Source organism: Mytilus californianus, unplaced genomic scaffold (genome assembly GCF_021869535.1).
Source record: "Mytilus californianus isolate M0D057914Y unplaced genomic scaffold, xbMytCali1.0.p SCAF_1, whole genome shotgun sequence".
Lineage (NCBI taxonomy): Eukaryota > Metazoa > Mollusca > Bivalvia > Mytilida > Mytilidae > Mytilus > Mytilus californianus.
In genome coordinates this window covers 14,663,539-14,690,083 of record NW_026262581.1, presented here as the reverse complement: position 1 = coordinate 14,690,083, position 26,545 = coordinate 14,663,539, and the positions used below count along the sequence as shown (strand labels likewise).

At 31.2% G+C, this 26,545-nt stretch overlaps 1 protein-coding gene and 1 long non-coding RNA gene across 3 annotated transcripts in view; both read left to right on the top strand.

Annotated features, from left to right (window-relative positions):
- The window catches only part of LOC127709212 (toll-like receptor 4), a 94,751-nt gene that overhangs the window by 23,917 nt on the left and 44,289 nt on the right, over positions 1–26,545 (top strand). The gene's annotated exons all lie outside the window — the stretch shown is intronic.
- On the top strand, positions 536–15,301 carry LOC127711626 (uncharacterized). The gene is made up of 2 exons (XR_007986827.1): positions 536–1,093; positions 15,146–15,301. It is a non-coding gene; the product is annotated as an uncharacterized LOC127711626 (long non-coding RNA).

Sequence of the window (26,545 nt, the reverse complement as noted above, 5' to 3'; positions counted from 1 at the left end):
TATACTATTATACTAGCAAACAACCTTATGTCATCACTATATCATAGTCCTAAACATACATGAAATATTTGCCACTGGAGACTAAGCAACCAACAATCTTTAATCTATCGCTGTATCATGCCAAACCTTAGAAGGTAGCATGGAAACTTACTACAAACTAATATGATTGTCAATGAACTATGGAAGTTGTACTATAATACTAGCAAACAACCGTATGTCATCACTATATCATAGTCCTAATCATACATGAAATATTTGCCACTGGATGCTTAGCAGCTAAAAATCTTTAATTTATCGCTATATCATGTCAAACCTTACAAGGTAGCATTGAAACTAACTACAAATTAATATGATTGTCAATGAACTATGGAAGTTATACTATTATACTAGCAAACAACCTTATGTCATCACTATATCATATTCCTTAACATACATGAAATATTTGTCACTGGATGCTAAGCAACCAAAAATCGTTAATTTATCGCTGTATCATGTCAAACCTTAGAAGGTAGCATGAAAACTAACTATAACTAATATGATTGTCAACGAACTATGGAAGTTATACTATTATACTAGCAAACAACCTTATGTCATCACTATATCACAGTCCTAAACATACATGAAATATTGGCAACAGGACGTTAAGCAACTAATATCGATAATAATTATTATGTCAAGCCGTTGAAGGTTACATGGAAACTAATAACAAATAAATATGATTGTCAATGAACAACGAAAGTAATACTATTATACTAGCAACAGATCGTTGGCGTTTCAATGGGCAGAGTTGCCTCCCTGGAAATATCTGATATTGCTATATTTAACCATAATTATAGACATAAAACAGAGAAATACCCTACGAAAATAATATTAAATTCCACTAAAGAATGAGAATTGATGGATTTAATATATTTAATGAAGAAGGTGAACAAAGTGAACAATTATTTGAAATAGTACATTGTTTTCATTCCTTCTGAAGGTACGAGAATTCTTAGAATCAATAGCAACATGTACTTATAAGATAAACGTATAAATACGGTCTAAAGTGTAAATGTCTTGCGGATTCCTCCCTAACAAATACAGTTAGGCTGAGGTAGCATAGATGCAGACAGCAACTTCGAAAGAAACCAAATATTAGAAAACAAGTGGCAGAAATATCTTGAATATCTTAACACGGTAATAACAAAATTTGGTATATAATTCGGAAAGATCCGATTGCCAAAAAAAAAAAAAAAAAAAACAAACTATCTAAATCCAAACCATATATTGGTTTAAAAAACAATAAGAATATTGGCAACATGATAATTAATCATTAAGCCGAAGACATTGATTCACAATACCCCACCACGGGAGGCTTTAGTATACAATCATTATACTGTGAAACAGATGTAAAAAGACGTGATGCCGATTTATTTCAAGAGATCACGTACAAGGGAAAACAGAATGGTTCCTGTTATATTCATGCATAGACCCGACATGGTATCTACACAAACCTCTTCAATTGTTAAACATGGAGACATTGGTATATTATCAAATAGGTGTTAAAACATACACGGCAGTCTAGTGTGAATTCAACAGTATAGCACTGATAACTACTAACTATTAGATCTCGTGTAGATTTATGATAGATTAGATTACGAGAATAAAGACAATAAGTCTTTTCATTATATATATGAATAATTAACCAAAGGTGCTGATCTACTTGGTCAGTTTCTTTAGTCTGTAAAAAGACTAGCTACAACGTAGACCTATATGCACGTGTAGTTAATAAATTAAATAAAAAAAACTGTTATGAAACAGACACACATCTATCTATGATACTAGATACGAAATAAATAGCTAAAGGTCGGCCTCTGATGAGGGTTTACCTGGGAATACTCCCGAAAGAACCCGAAACATTGCATATTAAATTCTAAAGAATTAAGCAATAAAAAGTACGTAGTGTCAGATCAGAAATATTGATACCATACCATGAATAAGTAGGTTTATGGTCTTTTTATAAAACAATTTGATACGGTGAATATTTCACTAGTTGTGATCTCACCCGTTGAATCAGGTTCTATTTAATTATAGAATTTTTGATCCTTATTTATGCTATGGTACGACGTATTTCTGATCGAGAAACTACGTTCGACACTATACTATATGCACAATGTAATAGTATACAATTCTGTATGTATATAATACTGTACATCTTTCTTTATGTATATAACACTGTACATCTTATAAAATATACATGTAACTAATTATGTAAATAACATAGATCTACTATATAGCTATCACTATTTACATATGAAACAAAGATATTATACCTGAAACAATAAAGTAATGAATAAAAATAAAATAATACAGAAACAAAATGTATGCATATAACATACAAGACACTGATATATATATATATATATATATATATATATATATATATATATATATATTGGAAAATGATACCGAATAATATTTGACTGAAACATGGAAGTTATACTATTATACTAGCAAACAACCTTATGTCAACATAGTCCTTAAACATACTTGAAATAATTGCAATTGGACGTATAGCAATCAACAATCAATAATTCATCACTATGTTAAACCTAAGAAGGTAACATGGAAAATAATTACAAACTGATATGATTGTAAATGAACTAGCTAAGGGAAGTTATACTATTATACTAGCAAACAACCTTATGTTATCACTATATATATCATCGTCTAAAACATACATGAAATATTTGTCACTGGACTTTAAGTAACCACAATCAATAATTCATCGCTGTATCGTGTCAAACCTTAGAAGGTAGCATGGATTGTCAATGAACTATGGAAGTTATACTATTATACTAGCAAACAACCTTGTTTCACCACTATATGTATCATACTTCTAAACATACATGAAATATTTGCCACTGGATGCTAAGCAACCAACAAATCTTTAATTCATCGCTGAATCATGTCAAACCTCAGAAGGTAGCATGGAAACTAACTACAAACTAATATGATTGTCAATGAACTATGGAAGTTATACTATTATACTAGCAAACAACCTTATGTCATCACTATATCATAGTCCTAAACATACATGAAATATTTGCCACTGGATGCTAAGCAACCAACAAATCTTCAATTCATCGCTGTATCATGTCAAACCCTAGAAGGTAGCATGAAAACTAACTACAAACTAATATGATTGTCAATGAACTATGGAAGTTATACTTTTATACTAGCAAACAACCTTATGTCATCACTATATCATAGTCCTAAACATACGTGAAATATTTGCCACTGGATGCTAAGCAACCAACAAATCTTTAGTTCATCGATGTTTCATGTCAAACCTAAGAAGGTAGCATGGAAACTAATTACAATAATATGATTGTCAATGAACTATGGAAGTTATACTATTATACTAGCAAACAACCTTGTTCCACCACTATATGTATCATATTTCTAAACATACATGAAATATTTGCCACTGGATGCTAAGCAACCAACAAATCTTCAATTCATCACTATTTCATGTCAAACCTTAGAAGGTAGCATGAAAATTAACTACAAACTAATATGATTGTCAATGAACTATGGAAGTTATACTATTATACTAGCAAACATCCTTGTTTCATCACTATATGTATCATAGTTCTAAACGTACATGAAATATTTGCCACTGGATGCTAAGCAACCAACAAACTTTAATTTATCGCTGTATCATGTCAAACCTTAGAAGGTATCATGAAAACTAACTACAAACTAATATGATTGTCAATGATCTATGGAAGTTATACTATTATACTAGCAAACAACCTTATGTCATCACTATATCATAGTCCTAAACATACATGAAATATTTGCCACTGGATGCTAAGCAACAAACAATCGTTAATTTATCGCTATATCATGTCAAACCTTAGAAGGTAGCATGGAAACTAACTACAAACTAATATGATTGTCAATGAACTATGGAAGTTATACTATTATACTAGCAAGCAACCTTATGTCATCACTATATCATAGTCCTAAACATACAGGGTATATTTGCCACTGGATGCTGTATCATGTCAAACCTTAGAAGGTATCATGAAAACTAACTACAAACTAATATGATTGTCAATGAACTATGGAAGTTATACTATTATACTAGCAAACAACCTTATGTTATCACTATATATATCATCGTCTAAAACATACATGAAATATTTGTCACTGGACTTTAAGTAACCACAATCAATAATTCATCGCTGTATCGTGTCAAACCTTAGAAGGTAGCATGGAAACTAACTACAAACTAATATGATTGTCAATGAACTATGGAAGTTATACTATTATACTAGCAAACAACCTTATGTCATCACTATATCATAGTCCTAAACATACATGAAATATTTGCCACTGGAGACTAAGCAACCAACAATCTTTAATCTATCGCTGTATCATGCCAAACCTTAGAAGGTAGCATGGAAACTTACTACAAACTAATATGATTGTCAATGAACTATGGAAGTTGTACTATTATATTAGCAAACAACCGTATGTCATCACTATATCATAGTCCTAAACATACATGAAATATTTGCCACTGGATGCTTAGCAGCTAAAAATCTTTAATTTATCGCTATATCATGTCAAACCTTACAAGGTAGCATGAAAACTAACTACAAACTAATATGATTGTCAATGAACTATGGAAGTTATACTATTATACTAGCAAACAACCTTATGTCATCACTATATCATATTCCTTAACATACATGAAATATTTGTCACTGGATGCTAAGCAACCAAAAATCGTTAATTTATCGCTGTATCATGTCAAACCTTAGAAGGTAGCATGAAAACTAACTATAACTAATATGATTGTCAACGAACTATGGAAGTTATACTATTATACTAGCAAACAACCTTATGTCATCACTATATCACAGTCCTAAACATACATGAAATATTGGCAACAGGACGTTAAGCAACTAATATCGATAATAATTATTATGTCAAGCCGTTGAAGGTTACATGGAAACTAATAACAAATAAATATGATTGTCAATGAACAACGAAAGTAATACTATTATACTAGCAACAGATCGTTGGCGTTTCAATGGGCAGAGTTGCCTCCCTGGAAATATCTGATATTGCTATATTTAACCATAATTATAGACATAAAACAGAGAAATACCCTACGAAAATAATATTAAATTCCACTAAAGAATGAGAATTGATGGATTTAATATATTTAATGAAGAAGGTGAACAAAGTGAACAATTATTTGAAATAGTACATTGTTTTCATTCCTTCTGAAGGTACGAGAATTCTTAGAATCAATAGCAACATGTACTTATAAGATAAACGTGTAAATACGGTCTAAAGTGTAAATGTCTTGCGGATTCCTCCCTAACAAATACAGTTAGGCTGAGTTAGCATAGATGCAGACAGCAACTTCGAAAGAAACCAAATATTTGAAAACAAGTGGCAGAAATATCTTGAATATCTTAACACGGTAATAACAAAATTTGGTATATAATTCGGAAAGATCCGATTGCCAAAAAAAAAAAAAAAAAAAAAAAAAAACAAACTATCTAAATCCAAACCATATATTGGTTTAAAAAACAATAAGAATATTGGCAACATGATAATTAATCATTAAGCCGAAGACATTGATTCACAATACCCCACCACGGGAGGCTTTAGTATACAATCATTATACTGTGAAACAGATGTAAAAAGACGTGATGCCGATTTATTTCAAGAGATCACGTACAAGGGAAAACAGAATGGTTCCTGTTATATTCATGCATAGACCCGACATGGTATCTACACAAACCTCTTCAATTGTTAAACATGGAGACATTGGTATATTATCAAATAGGTGTTAAAACATACACGGCAGTCTAGTGTGAATTCAACAGTATAGCACTGATAACTACTAACTATTAGATCTCGTGTAGATTTATGATAGATTAGATTACGAGAATAAAGACAATAAGTCTTTTCATTATATATATGAATAATTAACCAAAGGTGCTGATCTACTTGGTCAGTTTCTTTAGTCTGTAAAAAGACTAGCTACAACGTAGACCTATATGCACGTGTAGTTAATAAATTAAATAAAAAAAACTGTTATGAAACAGACACACATCTATCTATGATACTAGATACGAAATAAATAGCTAAAGGTCGGCCTCTGATGAGGGTTTACCTGGGAATACTCCCGAAAGAACCCGAAACATTGCATATTAAATTCTAAAGAATTAAGCAATAAAAAGTACGTAGTGTCAGGTCAGAAATATTGATACCATACCATGAATAAGTGGGTTTATGGTCTTTTTATAAAACAATTTGATACGGTGAATATTTCACTAGTTGTGATCTCACCCGTTGAATCAGGTTCTATTTAATTATAGAATTTTTGATCCTTATTTATGCTATGGTACGACGTATTTCTGATCGAGAAACTACGTACGACACTATACTATATGCACAATGTAATAGTATACAATTCTATATGTATATAATACTGTACATCTTTCTTTATGTATATAACACTGTACATCTTATAAAATATACATGTAACTAATTATGTAAATAACATAGATCTACTATATAGCTATCACTATTTACATATGAAACAAAGATATACCTGAAACAATAAAGTAATGAATAAAAATAAAATAAAATAATACAGAAACAAAATGTATGCATATAACATACAAGACACTGATATATATATATATATATATATATATATATATTGGAAAATGATACCGAATCATATTTGACTGAAACATGGAAGTTATACTATTATACTAGCAAACAACCTTATGTCAACATAGTCCTTAAACATACTTGAAATAATTGCAATTGGACGTATAGCAATCAACAATCAATAATTCATCACTATGTTAAACCTAAGAAGGTAACATGGAAAATAATTACAAACTGATATGATTGTAAATGAACTAGCTAAGGGAAGTTATACTATTATACTAGCAAACAACCTTATGTTATCACTATATATATCATCGTCTAAAACATACATGATATATTTGTCACTGGACTTTAAGTAACCACAATCAATAATTCATCGCTGTATCGTGTCAAACCTTAGAAGGTAGCATGGATTGTCAATGAACTATGGAAGTTATACTATTATACTAGCAAACAACCTTGTTTCACCACTATATGTATCATAGTTCTAAACATACATGAAATATTTGCCACTGGATGCTAAGCAACCAACAAATCTTTAATTCATCGCTGAATCATGTCAAACCTCAGAAGGTAGCATGGAAACTAACTACAAACTAATATGATTGTCAATGAACTATGGAAGTTATACTATTATACTAGCAAACAACCTTATGTCATCACTATATCATAGTCCTAAACATACATGAAATATTTGCCACTGGATGCTAAGCAACCAACAAATCTTCAATTCATCGCTGTATCATGTCAAACCCTAGAAGGGAGCATGAAAACTAACTACAAACTAATATGATTGTCAATGAACTATGGAAGTTATACTATTATACTAGCAAACAACCTTGTTCCACCACTATATGTATCATAGTTCTAAACATACATGAAATATTTGCCACTGGATGCTAAGCAACCAACAAATCTTTAATTCATCGCTGAATCATGTCAAACCTCAGAAGGTAGCATGGAAACTAACTACAAACTAATATGATTGTCAATGAACTATGGAAGTTATACTATTATACTAGCAAACAACCTTATGTCATCACTATATCATAGTCCTAAACATACATAAAATATTTGCCACTGGATGCTAAGCAACCAACAAATCTTCAATTCATCGCTGTATCATGTCAAACACTAGAAGGGAGCATGAAAACTAACTACAAACTAATATGATTGTCAATGAACTATGGAAGTTATACTATTCTACTAGCAAACAACCTTGTTCCACCACTATATGTATCATAGTTCTAAACATACATGAAATATTTGCCACTGGATGCTAAGCAACCAACAAATCTTTAATTCATCGCTGAATCATGTCAAACCTCTGAAGGTAGCATGGAAACTAACTACAAACTAATATGATTGTCAATGAACTATGGAAGTTATACTTTTATACTAGCAAACAACCTTATGTCATCACTATATCATAGTCCTAAACATACGTGAAATATTTGCCACTGGATGCTAAGCAACCAACAAATCTTTAGTTCATCGATGTTTCATGTCAAACCTTAGAAGGTAGCATGGAAACTAATTACAATAATATGATTGTCAATGAACTATGGAAGTTATACTATTATACTAGCAAACAACCTTGTTCCACCACTATATGTATCATATTTCTAAACATACATGAAATATTTGCCACTGGATGCTAAGCAACCAACAAATCTTCAATTCATCACTATTTCATGTCAAACCTTAGAAGGTAGCATGAAAATTAACTACAAACTAATATGATTGTCAATGAACTATGGAAGTTATACTATTATACTAGCAAACATCCTTGTTTCATCACTATATGTATCATAGTTCTAAACGTACATGAAATATTTGCCACTGGATGCTAAGCAACCAACAAACTTTAATTTATCGCTGTATCATGTCAAACCTTAGAAGGTATCATGAAAACTAACTACAAACTAATATGATTGTCAATGATCTATGGAAGTTATACTATTATACTAGCAAACAACCTTATGTCATCACTATATCATAGTCCTAAACATACATGAAATATTTGCCACTGGATGCTAAGCAACAAACAATCGTTAATTTATCGCTATATCATGTCAAACCTTAGAAGGTAGCATGGAAACTAACTACAAACTAATATGATTGTCAATGAACTATGGAAGTTATACTATTATACTAGCAAGCAACCTTATGTCATCACTATATCATAGTCCTAAACATACAGGGTATATTTGCCACTGGATGCTGTATCATGTCAAACCTTAGAAGGTATCATGAAAACTAACTACAAACTAATATGATTGTCAATGAACTATGGAAGTTATACTATTATACTAGCAAACAACCTTATGTTATCACTATATATATCATCGTCTAAAACATACATGAAATATTTGTCACTGGACTTTAAGTAACCACAATCAATAATTCATCGCTGTATCGTGTCAAACCTTAGAAGGTAGCATGGAAACTAACTACAAACTAATATGATTGTCAATGAACTATGGAAGTTATACTATTATACTAGCAAACAACCTTATGTCATCACTATATCATAGTCCTAAACATACATGAAATATTTGCCACTGGAGACTAAGCAACCAACAATCTTTAATCTATCGCTGTATCATGCCAAACCTTAGAAGGTAGCATGGAAACTTACTACAAACTAATATGATTGTCAATGAACTATGGAAGTTGTACTATTATATTAGCAAACAACCGTATGTCATCACTATATCATAGTCCTAAACATACATGAAATATTTGCCACTGGATGCTTAGCAGCTAAAAATCTTTAATTTATCGCTATATCATGTCAAACCTTACAAGGTAGCATGAAAACTAACTACAAACTAATATGATTGTCAATGAACTATGGAAGTTATACTATTATACTAGCAAACAACCTTATGTCATCACTATATCATATTCCTTAACATACATGAAATATTTGTCACTGGATGCTAAGCAACCAAAAATCGTTAATTTATCGCTGTATCATGTCAAACCTTAGAAGGTAGCATGAAAACTAACTATAACTAATATGATTGTCAACGAACTATGGAAGTTATACTATTATACTAGCAAACAACCTTATGTCATCACTATATCACAGTCCTAAACATACATGAAATATTGGCAACAGGACGTTAAGCAACTAATATCGATAATAATTATTATGTCAAGCCGTTGAAGGTTACATGGAAACTAATAACAAATAAATATGATTGTCAATGAACAACGAAAGTAATACTATTATACTAGCAACAGATCGTTGGCGTTTCAATGGGCAGAGTTGCCTCCCTGGAAATATCTGATATTGCTATATTTAACCATAATTATAGACATAAAACAGAGAAATACCCTACGAAAATAATATTAAATTCCACTAAAGAATGAGAATTGATGGATTTAATATATTTAATGAAGAAGGTGAACAAAGTGAACAATTATTTGAAATAGTACATTGTTTTCATTCCTTCTGAAGGTACGAGAATTCTTAGAATCAATAGCAACATGTACTTATAAGATAAACGTATAAATACGGTCTAAAGTGTAAATGTCTTGCGGATTCCTCCCTAACAAATACAGTTAGGCTGAGTTAGCATAGATGCAGACAGCAACTTCGAAAGAAACCAAATATTAGAAAACAAGTGGCAGAAATATCTTGAATATCTTAACACGGTAATAACAAAATTTGGTATATAATTCGGAAAGATCCGATTGCCAAAAAAAAAAAAAAAAAAAAAAAACAAACTATCTAAATCCAAACCATATATTGGTTTAAAAAACAATAAGAATATTGGCAACATGATAATTAATCATTAAGCCGAAGACATTGATTCACAATACCCCACCACGGGAGGCTTTAGTATACAATCATTATACTGTGAAACAGATGTAAACAGACGTGATGCCGATTTATTTCAAGAGATCACGTACAAGGGAAAACAGAATGGTTCCTGTTATATTCATGCATAGACCCGACATGGTATCTACACAAACCTCTTCAATTGTTAAACATGGAGACATTGGTATATTATCAAATAGGTGTTAAAACATACACGGCAGTCTAGTGTGAATTCAACAGTATAGCACTGATAACTACTAACTATTAGATCTCGTGTAGATTTATGATAGATTAGATTACGAGAATAAAGACAATAAGTCTTTTCATTATATATATGAATAATTAACCAAAGGTGCTGATCTACTTGGTCAGTTTCTTTAGTCTGTAAAAAGACTAGCTACAACGTAGACCTATATGCACGTGTAGTTAATAAATTAAATAAAAAAAACTGTTATGAAACAGACACACATCTATCTATGATACTAGATACGAAATAAATAGCTAAAGGTCGGCCTCTGATGAGGGTTTACCTGGGAATACTCCCGAAAGAACCCGAAACATTGCATATTAAATTCTAAAGAATTAAGCAATAAAAAGTACGTAGTGTCAGGTCAGAAATATTGATACCATACCATGAATAAGTGGGTTTATGGTCTTTTTATAAAACAATTTGATACGGTGAATATTTCACTAGTTGTGATCTCACCCGTTGAATCAGGTTCTATTTAATTATAGAATTTTTGATCCTTATTTATGCTATGGTACGACGTATTTCTGATCGAGAAACTACGTACGACACTATACTATATGCACAATGTAATAGTATACAATTCTATATGTATATAATACTGTACATCTTTCTTTATGTATATAACACTGTACATCTTATAAAATATACATGTAACTAATTATGTAAATAACATAGATCTACTATATAGCTATCACTATTTACATATGAAACAAAGATATACCTGAAACAATAAAGTAATGAATAAAAATAAAATAAAATAATACAGAAACAAAATGTATGCATATAACATACAAGACACTGATATATATATATATATATATATATATATATTGGAAAATGATACCGAATCATATTTGACTGAAACATGGAAGTTATACTATTATACTAGCAAACAACCTTATGTCAACATAGTCCTTAAACATACTTGAAATAATTGCAATTGGACGTATAGCAATCAACAATCAATAATTCATCACTATGTTAAACCTAAGAAGGTAACATGGAAAATAATTACAAACTGATATGATTGTAAATGAACTAGCTAAGGGAAGTTATACTATTATACTAGCAAACAACCTTATGTTATCACTATATATATCATCGTCTAAAACATACATGATATATTTGTCACTGGACTTTAAGTAACCACAATCAATAATTCATCGCTGTATCGTGTCAAACCTTAGAAGGTAGCATGGATTGTCAATGAACTATGGAAGTTATACTATTATACTAGCAAACAACCTTGTTTCACCACTATATGTATCATAGTTCTAAACATACATGAAATATTTGCCACTGGATGCTAAGCAACCAACAAATCTTTAATTCATCGCTGAATCATGTCAAACCTCAGAAGGTAGCATGGAAACTAACTACAAACTAATATGATTGTCAATGAACTATGGAAGTTATACTATTATACTAGCAAACAACCTTATGTCATCACTATATCATAGTCCTAAACATACATGAAATATTTGCCACTGGATGCTAAGCAACCAACAAATCTTCAATTCATCGCTGTATCATGTCAAACCCTAGAAGGGAGCATGAAAACTAACTACAAACTAATATGATTGTCAATGAACTATGGAAGTTATACTATTATACTAGCAAACAACCTTGTTCCACCACTATATGTATCATAGTTCTAAACATACATGAAATATTTGCCACTGGATGCTAAGCAACCAACAAATCTTTAATTCATCGCTGAATCATGTCAAACCTCAGAAGGTAGCATGGAAACTAACTACAAACTAATATGATTGTCAATGAACTATGGAAGTTATACTATTATACTAGCAAACAACCTTATGTCATCACTATATCATAGTCCTAAACATACATGAAATATTTGCCACTGGATGCTAAGCAACCAACAAATCTTCAATTCATCGCTGTATCATGTCAAACCCTAGAAGGGAGCATGAAAACTAACTACAAACTAATATGATTGTCAATGAACTATGGAAGTTATACTATTATACTAGCAAACAACCTTGTTCCACCACTATATGTATCATAGTTCTAAACATACATGAAATATTTGCCACTGGATGCTAAGCAACCAACAAATCTTTAATTCATCGCTGAATCATGTCAAACCTCTGAAGGTAGCATGGAAACTAACTACAAACTAATATGATTGTCAATGAACTATGGAAGTTATACTTTTATACTAGCAAACAACCTTATGTCATCACTATATCATAGTCCTAAACATACGTGAAATATTTGCCACTGGATGCTAAGCAACCAACAAATCTTTAGTTCATCGATGTTTCATGTCAAACCTTAGAAGGTAGCATGGAAACTAATTACAATAATATGATTGTCAATGAACTATGGAAGTTATACTATTATACTAGCAAACAACCTTGTTCCACCACTATATGTATCATATTTCTAAACATACATGAAATATTTGCCACTGGATGCTAAGCAACCAACAAATCTTCAATTCATCACTATTTCATGTCAAACCTTAGAAGGTAGCATGAAAATTAACTACAAACTAATATGATTGTCAATGAACTATGGAAGTTATACTATTATACTAGCAAACATCCTTGTTTCATCACTATATGTATCATAGTTCTAAACGTACATGAAATATTTGCCACTGGATGCTAAGCAACCAACAAACTTTAATTTATCGCTGTATCATGTCAAACCTTAGAAGGTATCATGAAAACTAACTACAAACTAATATGATTGTCAATGATCTATGGAAGTTATACTATTATACTAGCAAACAACCTTATGTCATCACTATATCATAGTCCTAAACATACATGAAATATTTGCCACTGGATGCTAAGCAACAAACAATCGTTAATTTATCGCTATATCATGTCAAACCTTAGAAGGTAGCATGGAAACTAACTACAAACTAATATGATTGTCAATGAACTATGGAAGTTATACTATTATACTAGCAAGCAACCTTATGTCATCACTATATCATAGTCCTAAACATACAGGGTATATTTGCCACTGGATGCTGTATCATGTCAAACCTTAGAAGGTATCATGAAAACTAACTACAAACTAATATGATTGTCAATGAACTATGGAAGTTATACTATTATACTAGCAAACAACCTTATGTTATCACTATATATATCATCGTCTAAAACATACATGAAATATTTGTCACTGGACTTTAAGTAACCACAATCAATAATTCATCGCTGTATCGTGTCAAACCTTAGAAGGTAGCATGGAAACTAACTACAAACTAATATGATTGTCAATGAACTATGGAAGTTATACTATTATACTAGCAAACAACCTTATGTCATCACTATATCATAGTCCTAAACATACATGAAATATTTGCCACTGGAGACTAAGCAACCAACAATCTTTAATCTATCGCTGTATCATGCCAAACCTTAGAAGGTAGCATGGAAACTTACTACAAACTAATATGATTGTCAATGAACTATGGAAGTTGTACTATTATATTAGCAAACAACCGTATGTCATCACTATATCATAGTCCTAAACATACATGAAATATTTGCCACTGGATGCTTAGCAGCTAAAAATCTTTAATTTATCGCTATATCATGTCAAACCTTACAAGGTAGCATGGAAACTAACTACAAATTAATATGATTGTCAATGAACTATGGAAGTGATACTATTATACTAGCAAACAACCTTATGTCATCACTATATCATATTCCTTAACATACATGAAATATTTGTCACTGGATGCTAAGCAACCAAAAATCGTTAATTTATCGCTGTATCATGTCAAACCTTAGAAGGTAGCATGAAAACTAACTATAACTAATATGATTGTCAACGAACTATGGAAGTTATACTATTATACTAGCAAACAACCTTATGTCATCACTATATCACAGTCCTAAACATACATGAAATATTGGCAACAGGACGTTAAGCAACTAATATCGATAATAATTATTATGTCAAGCCGTTGAAGGTTACATGGAAACTAATAACAAATAAATATGATTGTCAATGAACAACGAAAGTAATACTATTATACTAGCAACAGATCGTTGGCGTTTCAATGGGCAGAGTTGCCTCCCTGGAAATATCTGATATTGCTATATTTAACCATAATTATAGACATAAAACAGAGAAATACCCTACGAAAATAATATTAAATTCCACTAAAGAATGAGAATTGATGGATTTAATATATTTAATGAAGAAGGTGAACAAAGTGAACAATTATTTGAAATAGTACATTGTTTTCATTCCTTCTGAAGGTACGAGAATTCTTAGAATCAATAGCAACATGTACTTATAAGATAAACGTATATATACGGTCTAAAGTGTAAATGTCTTGCGTATTCCTCCCTAACAAATACAGTTAGGCTGAGTTAGCATAGATGCAGACAGCAACTTCGAAAGAAACAAAATATTAGAAAACAAGTGGCAGAAATATCTTGAATATCTTAACACGGTAATAACAAAATTTGGTATATAATTCGGAAAGATCCGATTGCCAAAAAAAAAAAAAAACAAAAAAAAACAAACTATCTAAATCCAAACCATATATTGGTTTAAAAAACAATAAGAATATTGGCAACATGATAATTAATCATTAAGCCGAAGACATTGATTCACAATACCCCACCACGGGAGGCTTTAGTATACAATCATTATACTGTGAAACAGATGTAAAAAGACGTGATGCCGATTTATTTCAAGAGATCACGTACAAGGGAAAACAGAATGGTTCCTGTTATATTCATGCATAGACCCGACATGGTATCTACACAAACCTCTTCAATTGTTAAACATGGAGACATTGGTATATTATCAAATAGGTGTTAAAACATACACGGCAGTCTAGTGTGAATTCAACAGTATAGCACTGATAACTACTAACTATTAGATCTCGTGTAGATTTATGATAGATTAGATTACGAGAATAAAGACAATAAGTCTTTTCATTATATATATGAATAATTAACCAAAGGTGCTGATCTACTTGGTCAGTTTCTTTAGTCTGTAAAAAGACTAGCTACAACGTAGACCTATATGCACGTGTAGTTAATAAATTAAATAAAAAAAACTGTTATGAAACAGACACACATCTATCTATGATACTAGATACGAAATAAATAGCTAAAGGTCGGCCTCTGATGAGGGTTTACCTGGGAATACTCCCGAAAGAACCCGAAACATTGCATATTAAATTCTAAAGAATTAAGCAATAAAAAGTACGTAGTGTCAGGTCAGAAATATTGATACCATACCATGAATAAGTGGGTTTATGGTCTTTTTATAAAACAATTTGATACGGTGAATATTTCACTAGTTGTGATCTCACCCGTTGAATCAGGTTCTATTTAATTATAGAATTTTTGAGCCTTATTTATGCTATGGTACGACGTATTTCTGATCGAGAAACTACGTACGACACTATACTATATGCACAATGTAATATTATACAATTCTATATGTATATAATACTGTACATCTTTCTTTATGTATATAACACTGTACATCTTATAAAATATACATGTAACTAATTATGTAAATAACATAGATCTACTACATAGCTATCACTATTTACATATGAAACAAAGATATACCTGAAACAATAAAGTAATGAATAAAAATAAAATAAAATAATACAGAAACAAAATGTATGCATATAACATACAAGACACTGATATATATATATATATATATATATTGGAAAATGATACCGAATCATATTTGACTGAAACATGGAAGTTATACTATTATACTAGCAAACAACCTTATGTCAACATAGTCCTTAAACATACTTGAAATAATTGCAATTGGACGTATAGCAATCAACAATCAATAATACATCACTATGTTAAACCTAAGAAGGTAACATGGAAAATAATTACAAACTGATATGATTGTAAATGAACTAGCTAAGGGAAGTTATACTATTATACTAGCAAACAACCTTATGTTATCACTATATATATCATCGTCTAAAACATACATGAAATATTTGTCACTGGACTTTAAGTAACCACAATCAATAATTCATCGCTGTATCGTGTCAAACCTTAGAAGGTAGCATGGATTGTCAATGAACTATGGAAGTTATACTATTATACTAGCAAACAACCTTGTTTCACCACTATATGTATCATAGTTCTAAACATACATGAAATATTTGCCACTGGATGCTAAGCAACCAACAAATCTTTAATTCATCGCTGAATCATGTCAAACCTCAGAAGGTAGCATGGAAACTAACTACAAACTAATATGATTGTCAATGAACTATGGAAGTTATACTATTATACTAGCAAACAACCTTATGTCATCACTATATCATAGTCCTAAACATACATGGAATATTTGCCACTGGATGCTAAGCAACCAACAAATCTTCAATTCATCGCTGTATCATGTCAAACCCTAGAAGGTAGCATGAAAACTAACTACAAACTAATATGATTGTCAATGAACTATGGAAGTTATACTATTATACTAGCAAACAACCTTGTTCCACCACTATATGTATCATATTTCTAAACATACATGAAATATTTGCCACTGGATGCTTAGCAGCTAAAAATCTTTAATTTATCGCTATATCATGTCAAACCTTACAAGGTAGCATGGAAACTAACTACAAATTAATATGATTGTCAATGAACTATGGAAGTTATACTATTATACTAGCAAACAACCTTATGTCATCACTATATCATATTCCTTAACATACATGAAATATTTGTCACTGGATGCTAAGCAACCAAAAATCGTTAATTTATCGCTGTATCATGTCAAACCTTAGAAGGTAGCATGAAAACTAACTATAACTAATATGATTGTCAACGAACTATGGAAGTTATACTATTATACTAGCAAACAACCTTATGTCATCACTATATCACAGTCCTAAACATACATGAAATATTGGCAACAGGACGTTAAGCAACTAATATCGATAATAATTATTATGTCAAGCCGTTGAAGGTTACATGGAAACTAATAACAAATAAATATGATTGTCAATGAACAACGAAAGTAATACTATTATACTAGCAACAGATCGTTGGCGTTTCAATGGGCAGAGTTGCCTCCCTGGAAATATCTGATATTGCTATATTTAACCATAATTATAGACATAAAACAGAGAAATACCCTACGAAAATAATATTAAATTCCACTAAAGAATGAGAATTGATGGATTTAATATATTTAATGAAGAAGGTGAACAAAGTGAACAATTATTTGAAATAGTACATTGTTTTCATTCCTTCTGAAGGTACGAGAATTCTTAGAATCAATAGCAACATGTACTTATAAGATAAACGTATATATACGGTCTAAAGTGTAAATGTCTTGCGTATTCCTCCCTAACAAATACAGTTAGGCTGAGTTAGCATAGATGCAGACAGCAACTTCGAAAGAAACAAAATATTAGAAAACAAGTGGCAGAAATATCTTGAATATCTTAACACGGTAATAACAAAATTTGGTATATAATTCGGAAAGATCCGATTGCCAAAAAAAAAAAAAAAAAAAAAAAAAACAAACTATCTAAATCCAAACCATATATTGGTTTAAAAAACAATAAGAATATTGGCAACATGATAATTAATCATTAAGCCGAAGACATTGATTCACAATACCCCACCACGGGAGGCTTTAGTATACAATCATTATACTGTGAAACAGATGTAAAAAGACGTGATGCCGATTTATTTCAAGAGATCACGTACAAGGGAAAACAGAATGGTTCCTGTTATATTCATGCATAGACCCGACATGGTATCTACACAAACCTCTTCAATTGTTAAACATGGAGACATTGGTATATTATCAAATAGGTGTTAAAACATACACGGCAGTCTAGTGTGAATTCAACAGTATAGCACTGATAACTACTAACTATTAGATCTCGTGTAGATTTATGATAGATTAGATTACGAGAATAAAGACAATAAGTCTTTTCATTATATATATGAATAATTAACCAAAGGTGCTGATCTACTTGGTCAGTTTCTTTAGTCTGTAAAAAGACTAGCTACAACGTAGACCTATATGCACGTGTAGTTAATAAATTAAATAAAAAAAACTGTTATGAAACAGACACACATCTATCTATGATACTAGATACGAAATAAATAGCTAAAGGTCGGCCTCTGATGAGGGTTTACCTGGGAATACTCCCGAAAGAACCCGAAACATTGCATATTAAATTCTAAAGAATTAAGCAATAAAAAGTACGTAGTGTCAGGTCAGAAATATTGATACCATACCATGAATAAGTGGGTTTATGGTCTTTTTATAAAACAATTTTATACGTATATTGACGGTCAATATTAAAAATCTGTGACGTCACACAAAACAATCATGGCGGAAGCGCCGCAGAGTACGAAAAGAAAATTTGCAAGTAGACTGAAATGAGTTCCATTTGAATTCTTATTTGTTCTAAACAGAAAAAAAATGTTGTATTTTTGTTTACAATAAAACAAGTTAATCTTATTTATTAATATTTTCAATAGTATATTAAACTTGAAAAATAAAATTTAAAAATACACAGAAGAACACTGATTGAATTCCAATATTCTAATACATTATTTACATATGTAATATATAAATTAAGGACTTTCACTCAGTCCTCGGTCAATATAATCTGAACAGGTCCATATATTACGTATCGACCTCGTCAAAAGTCTATAATTGATAAATATGGAGTAAACTGTAAATGGAACGTAATTGTGTGTTATCTTGAAATTTTAATAGATAGAGAAATAAACATTTGAGGGACAAAAATATTCGAAATGTTAATATTAATGCACTTTTTTCCAGGGAAAACTATTAAGCGACTTCTCTTTGGACTCAGTGTTAACTGTTTATGAGTTTGAATGCCCCTTCGGTACCTTTCGCCTATCTTTAATTGATATCAGCGTTTCTGCAATTTCAATAAAAAGTAAGATAGAGACACATTATTATAAGCCAGATATTAAGATCTATAAACATGAAAAATAACTGCAGTTTTATCCTTTATTTCATACTTTGATTCCTCCTCACTTTTATAGACGGTATTGCTTTTAAATGATGACTTTTAACCTTTAAGAGGTTTAGCTTGTATCTGGAAAACTATGATAGAAAAAGAGAAATTAAAAATGATGAGCAAAACGTGATCTTAAAATAGATTAAAACATAAAAAACAAAAAAACGTCAATCGAATCCTTATAGGATTCATTAATGCCCTTAGAAGACAAATTTGTACCCATTTTTAGCAGCTTAATTTTCCAATCAATTGGCATCCGTCATCGTCTGTTAACTGTTACAAAAATCTTCTCCTCTGAAACTACATGGCCAAATTTAACCAAACTTGACCACAATCATCATTGGGATATCTAGTTTAAAAAAAGTGTCCGATGACCTCGCCTGCCAACCGAGATGGCCGACAAAGCTAAAAATAGAACATAGGGGTAAAATTCAAGTTTTGTCTATTATTTTGAAAACCGTTATGAATAGAGAAAACCTGACAGGTAAAAAATGTTCAGAATGTTGAGCTCTACCGATTGTTCAAATACGTCAAAACTGTCAGACGACTTCTTATAGGAGTTATTGCCCTTAAATGACAAATTTTACCATTTTTTTTTTTAATTTTTGCCTATTATTTTGAAAACTATAATAGATCATGAGAAACTTTAAAGTGCAAAAATTATCAGCAAGACAAGTTCTACAAATAAGTCTGGATGGTCGAAATCATCAGTCGACTCCTTATTAGAGTTATTACCCTTTGATGATGATTTTTACCAATTTTTTTCGTTTTTGCCTTATATCTTAAAAATTATAATAGATAAGATAGAAACTTAAATAAGCAAAAATGATCATCAAGACAAGATCTACAATTAAGACTAATTGAGGAAAACGTCCGACGACTCCTTATTGGAGTTATTGCCCTTTCATGATGATTTTTACTACATTTTTTTGCGTATAAAGAAGTTAGAGAGAAACTAAACAGACTAAATGATCAGCAATACAAGATCAACAAAACAGAGATTTTTGTCATGAATTCTATTCTCGTCTACAATGTTGGAGAGTGTCCTTTGTTGAATATGCACATAGACCAAGGTGAGCGACACAGGCTCTTCAGAGCCTCTAGTTTTTGTTTGCTATTATCTTGAAAACTATACTTGATAAAGCAACAGTGTTAACAACAAATATGACTGGCAAGACAAAATCTCCATAAAATAAAGCATGGCCTAAATCTTCAAGCATCGTCAATGGACTTCTTATCGGAATAACATTTCTATAAATTTACTTCAATGATTCAGGCTCATGAAAGTCCTTAGTTGCATACAGTATGATAAATCTCTTTCTATAACAAAATAAGAGTATATATTCTGGCTATTATTTGTATGAATTCTGTCTCCATTTTATTTTCGAGCATCACTGACTGCTTCTATCTAAACATATTTCATGGCCCAATCCATTATAATATTTAAAGCATCTGACTACCTTCTGGCTATCAAGAACATCTGTCTTTGCCAGGTTTGGCAAAAATCCGGGTTTTATGAGTATTGTCCAGCCCAGTGGGAGTTACTGGGAAAACCCCGGTTTTACTGGGTTTAACCGGGTAATACTGGGCAATACTGGATAATGTGAAATACTGGCCTAAATTTTAAAGAGGATTAATCACAAATGCAATACATTAAATATTTTTTTATAAAAATGAGACGTAATATTTCAATTTATAAGTTCACTTGTTTGAGACTCTTATCATAAATTGTATAAATCTGAGAAAATATTAATGGTTCAGCAACTCTAAGACAAGTGTACATGAAGACATATAAGACAAATGTAAAAAGATTTTCTCAATAATCCTCCTAAAAATCTATTTAATCGCCATTCTGTCTAGATTGGTCAAAGTGTTGACTTAAAGTCGAACAATTCAATTTGGTTTTTTTTTAATAAATATAACTAATATTAAGAATTAACAAATATATGTAAGGAACAAGTCAAATAACAAAAATACCGAACTCCAAGGAAAATTCAAAACGAAAGGTCATTTATCAAATGACAAAATCAAAAGCTCAAACACATCAAACGAATGGATAACAACTGTCATATTCCTTACTTGGTACAGGCATTTCCTTATGTAGAAATGGTGGATTAAACCTGGTTTTATAGCTAGTTAAACTTCTCACTTGTATGACAGTCGCATAAAATTCCATTATATTGAAAACAATGTTTAACAAAAAAAACCCGACATAATAGATAAAAAAAAATGTCAAAAAAGGGGTACAGCAGTCAACATTGTGTTATAATCTTAATCACCATAAAAACAAACAAATATATCAACAACAAAAAAACAAAATGGCATATAGACAAAATTACTTTAAAACATTTTTTGTTCATTGCTAAAAATGTTCACTAAGTTTTAGCATATGTTTATGTACATTACTAATTAATAAGTAATTATTCAGATTATAACATAGATTTGTTTATATAACAATAATCAGCCTTTTGGTTTCTATAAGTGTTCATGGCCTGTCCCTTTAGGGTGTTTATTTAGCAATAGGATTGTATAACAATTAAAATTTACAATTCACAAAAAAAATGCATTTTTTCAAAGTTTCAATTTGGATTATTTAAACAAAGCTTGGAAATTAACAAGGTATCCTGAAATGTGCAAAACTTGTATTCTGTCTACATAGAATTAGTGGAGAAAAGGAAGAAATTGAATTTTCAATCTTCAGGAATGACTCTCAATGGTTATCTGTATATATTTAGCTATAATACTATTAAACTACAACAAGGTTTTAGCCGGCCCCCCCCCCCCCCCCCCCCCGGGTAATACTTTGCCAACCCTGGTCTTTGCTCTTGCTTGATTAACTGTTCTTAAAATACAAAAAAATGTATGCTTTTTCCATTCCTTTATTTTGCCAATAGCAATTTCAAAGTCATATTGAAGTTCCTTCATCTGCTCCATAGGAGGTAAATGCATTCCTCATTTCAGCTTTTATACCTTCTAGCAATCTGCATCTATCACATGTGATGTCTTGTATGTGAGTACAAGAAGCCTTAAAATCACAAGATCTGTCAGATGTATCTGATAATGCCAATTCTAGGCAGTGATCTGCACATCTACTTGTAATTTCAAAGTGCAGCTTGTAGTCGGTCTTCAAATACAGTTTGTAACACGTAACCTTTAGCGAAACTGACTTGGACCAGGAAGAAAGAAGTCCCATCTTTTCAAGTTCCCATATGACATAAATGCATGTGTCAAATCCTGCACTGTCCTCTGCAGAAATATTATCCAGTCCTTTCAAACATGATTTTTTGGATGCAGAGCAAGCATTTGATATTCTAAATAGTGACGATCTGCTTAATGGTTCGGATCACTTTATCCACAGTAACTGAGATACAAGTCGACAAGTGAAGAATGCATTGTTGTTCTAACAATGTCGGGAATGACTAGTTTTCTCCACTGTCAAGATGTAACTCTCTTGTACCACACGCTACAAGTTGAATGAACGATGGATCATTAAAAAAATTAACTGCATGCGCTAGTTTTGACTTATCCATTTTTTGTCTTTTGTTTTGTTATTTAACCAGATCTTGTTCTGATCCACACCCATACAAAAGAGCATGTTGACGAGCTTGGTCTATTCTATAGACTGTAAGACCTGGTATCATCTCATGTAGGGTATTTGTTGAATGTTTGTTTACAATAATCGACACAATTTTGATCTTATATCCCAAATCTGTTGATTAATCATAAAGACGGACTATTGTATTAGTGATGTCATCAGATGATTATTTGTCCTCTGTTTTGTTTTTGTCATTGCTTAGAACATTGAAAATAATGTCACCTTGACCAGGACCTATTGTCTCTAAAACAGTAGAAATTACTTGTTCAGCTTTGCGCTTGTAATAACGTTTAGTTCTATCAGCCGATTCATCAAAAGGTGTTGACAATTTTGACCGTAACGGACTTACTGCACCATGACTCAAAGATGACAGTGTTGAATTAAAGAGTTGTAGGTTCCGCTCTGGTAGGGCGGAATTATCATGACTCCTACTTGATCCTTGAGAGGTCTCTAGTCTTGATTCTTAAGAAGATTGTAGTCTGGATTCTTGAGAAAACTCTAGTCTGGATTCTTGAGAAAACTCTAGTCTGGATTCTTGAGAAAACTCTAGTCTGGATTCTTGAGAAGACTCATAGCCAATTGATAAAGGAATCTACAAATACAAATACAATGTTTAATGCCCACAATAACATATAATTTTCACAATATCATTTCTACATATTATTATTTTTAAGTGCTGTATGTTTTCTTTTTTTAAATAAGCTCATCCGTTAAAGGTATGCACAGATACACATTACTATTTATACATGTTGATGATGTTAGAATATTTTTTTATTATTATACAACACAAGAGGTTTAAACATGTTAAAGAAATTAAGTTTCCCTGATTTACAACATATAGATATAAGAAGATGTGGTATGAGTGCCAATGAGACAACTCTCCATCCAAGTCAAAATTTATAAAAGTAAACCATTATAGGTAACAGTACGGTCTTCAACACGGAGCCTTGGCTCACACCGAACAGTAAGCTATAAAGGGCCCCAAAAAATTACTAGTGTAAAACCATTCAAACGGGAAAACCAACGGTCTAATCTATATAAAAAACGAGAAACGAGAAACACTTATGAACCACATCAACAAACGACAACTACTGAACATCAGATTCCTGACTTAGGACAGGTGCAAACAAATGCAGCGGGTTTGAACGTTTTAATGGTACCAAACCTTCACCCTTTTTCTGAAACTATAGTGTAACATCACAACATAGAAAGACACACTATAAAATATCAACTGAAATAGCTTAACTCAATCAAAGGACATATTAACACCATTGAACATACACTGAACAAATAAATTTGACCTATGACACAATGTTATTACAAAATAAATAAACTAAGGGAAGAATAATAAAAGTAACATGTTATATCGGTGAGAAATGTTAAACAATTAAAGAAAAACAATATGCTCGAACAAAAATACCATCCATTTGCAATAACTTTAAACACAGGTAAATGAAAATAATTTTGTTGTTAGGTATACCTGTACAGTACCAATAGAGAAAGGAAATATTTTTACAAAATAAATAATTTTCAATACAAAATAAATAAACTAAGGGAAGAATAATAAAAGTAACATGTTATATCGGTAAGAAATGTTAAACAATTAAAGAAAAACAATATGCTCGAACAAAAATACCATCCATTTGCAATAACTTTAAACACAGGTAAATGAAAATAATTTTGTTGTTAGGTATACGTGTACAGTACCAATAGAGAAAGGAAATATTATTACAAAATAAATAATTTTGATGTTCATAGTACGAAGTGAAAATTTATAGTTATACCAAACACTTATCAAAGCTGGTATATAGACCAGATATAACCCTGGATAACATTAAATAACAAAAAAGCAATATAATTAGTATCAACAGGTCAAATAAACAAGAAAGTACGATTTGAGAGTACTCGCAGTTACTGACAGCTAGTTAAAAGCCAAAACAATTAATAATAAAAAATCATGCATCAGAGACTAAAATCAACTAAAACACATCCCAGGGATTTAGTATTTTAACGTCATGGACAGTCAAAGAAGACATGACTAGTGCAATGCCAAAAATAAATGTATCGACTGACAGTAGGATAGTTAGAAGTTTAACCTCTTTATAGATCTAAACGAACGTGGGTGTGTCTTTATACATCCCACTTGAAAAAAATACAAATTTGCTGATGCCAATGTAAACTATATTCAAAGATCTAATTACAACATTGGTAAGATAACCTTTACTAATAAGCCTGTTTAAAGGTTAGATGAGTTTACACGGATCACATAGTGATATCCGCGCTTTAAGTACAATATTACCGTAACATTTAGGATGTGAAATACCGTTTTTAATCAGTTTTCTACAAGTACAGCCAAATTTACTAATCAAATCTTTGTATCTATGAAAGAACATCGCCGTCTAAAAAAGGAAAATTAACCATAGGGAATGAAAAATCGTCTCTTTTGTCGTAAATTTTCGTATGGAGTTTTCCTCTAGGGATTGAAATGTTCATATGATTACTGACAAATAATCCTAAACCAATTATACAAGCAAGAAATGTAGGTCAGGGTGACCTAATTGTTATTGATGTATGTTGTACATACTAAATTGTTACTTAGACATGTTTAAAATGTACATGTACATGTACTAAAGAAAAAATAAATCAATAGGCATTGACTGACTGAATTCAATATATTTATTCCATCCAGAGCGCTGATAAAGGTTCTGACCTTTTAACTTAGCCAATCTGAATCATCGACTGAGATCATCGGCAACCACACGTTGTTTAAATTGTTTTGAAACAATGGGTCCAGAAAGAGTTACACTGAACTGCAGTCAAGTTTAGCGTTTGATAATTCATTGATAACATTCTGGCGTATAACAAACAAACAACTTGTAACGTCTCATTTCATTGGCCGAAAGATTCAAATACAACAGCAATCGTAGTGTGCACGTGAATTGACACAGGTGACTGACAATGGAATGTACTCTGTTACTACGAACGTAAAAACAAGGATTTGTATAGTTTACAAATCTTTGGTCAAAAGAATTAAATAAATGTTTCAGTGTGAATTTCAAATAGTGGGGTCGAAATATTATACTGCAGCAACACAATTATCTTGTACCGCATTATGAAAAATAGAAGGATAAACTAAAATACATGTGCCGCTTTTATACG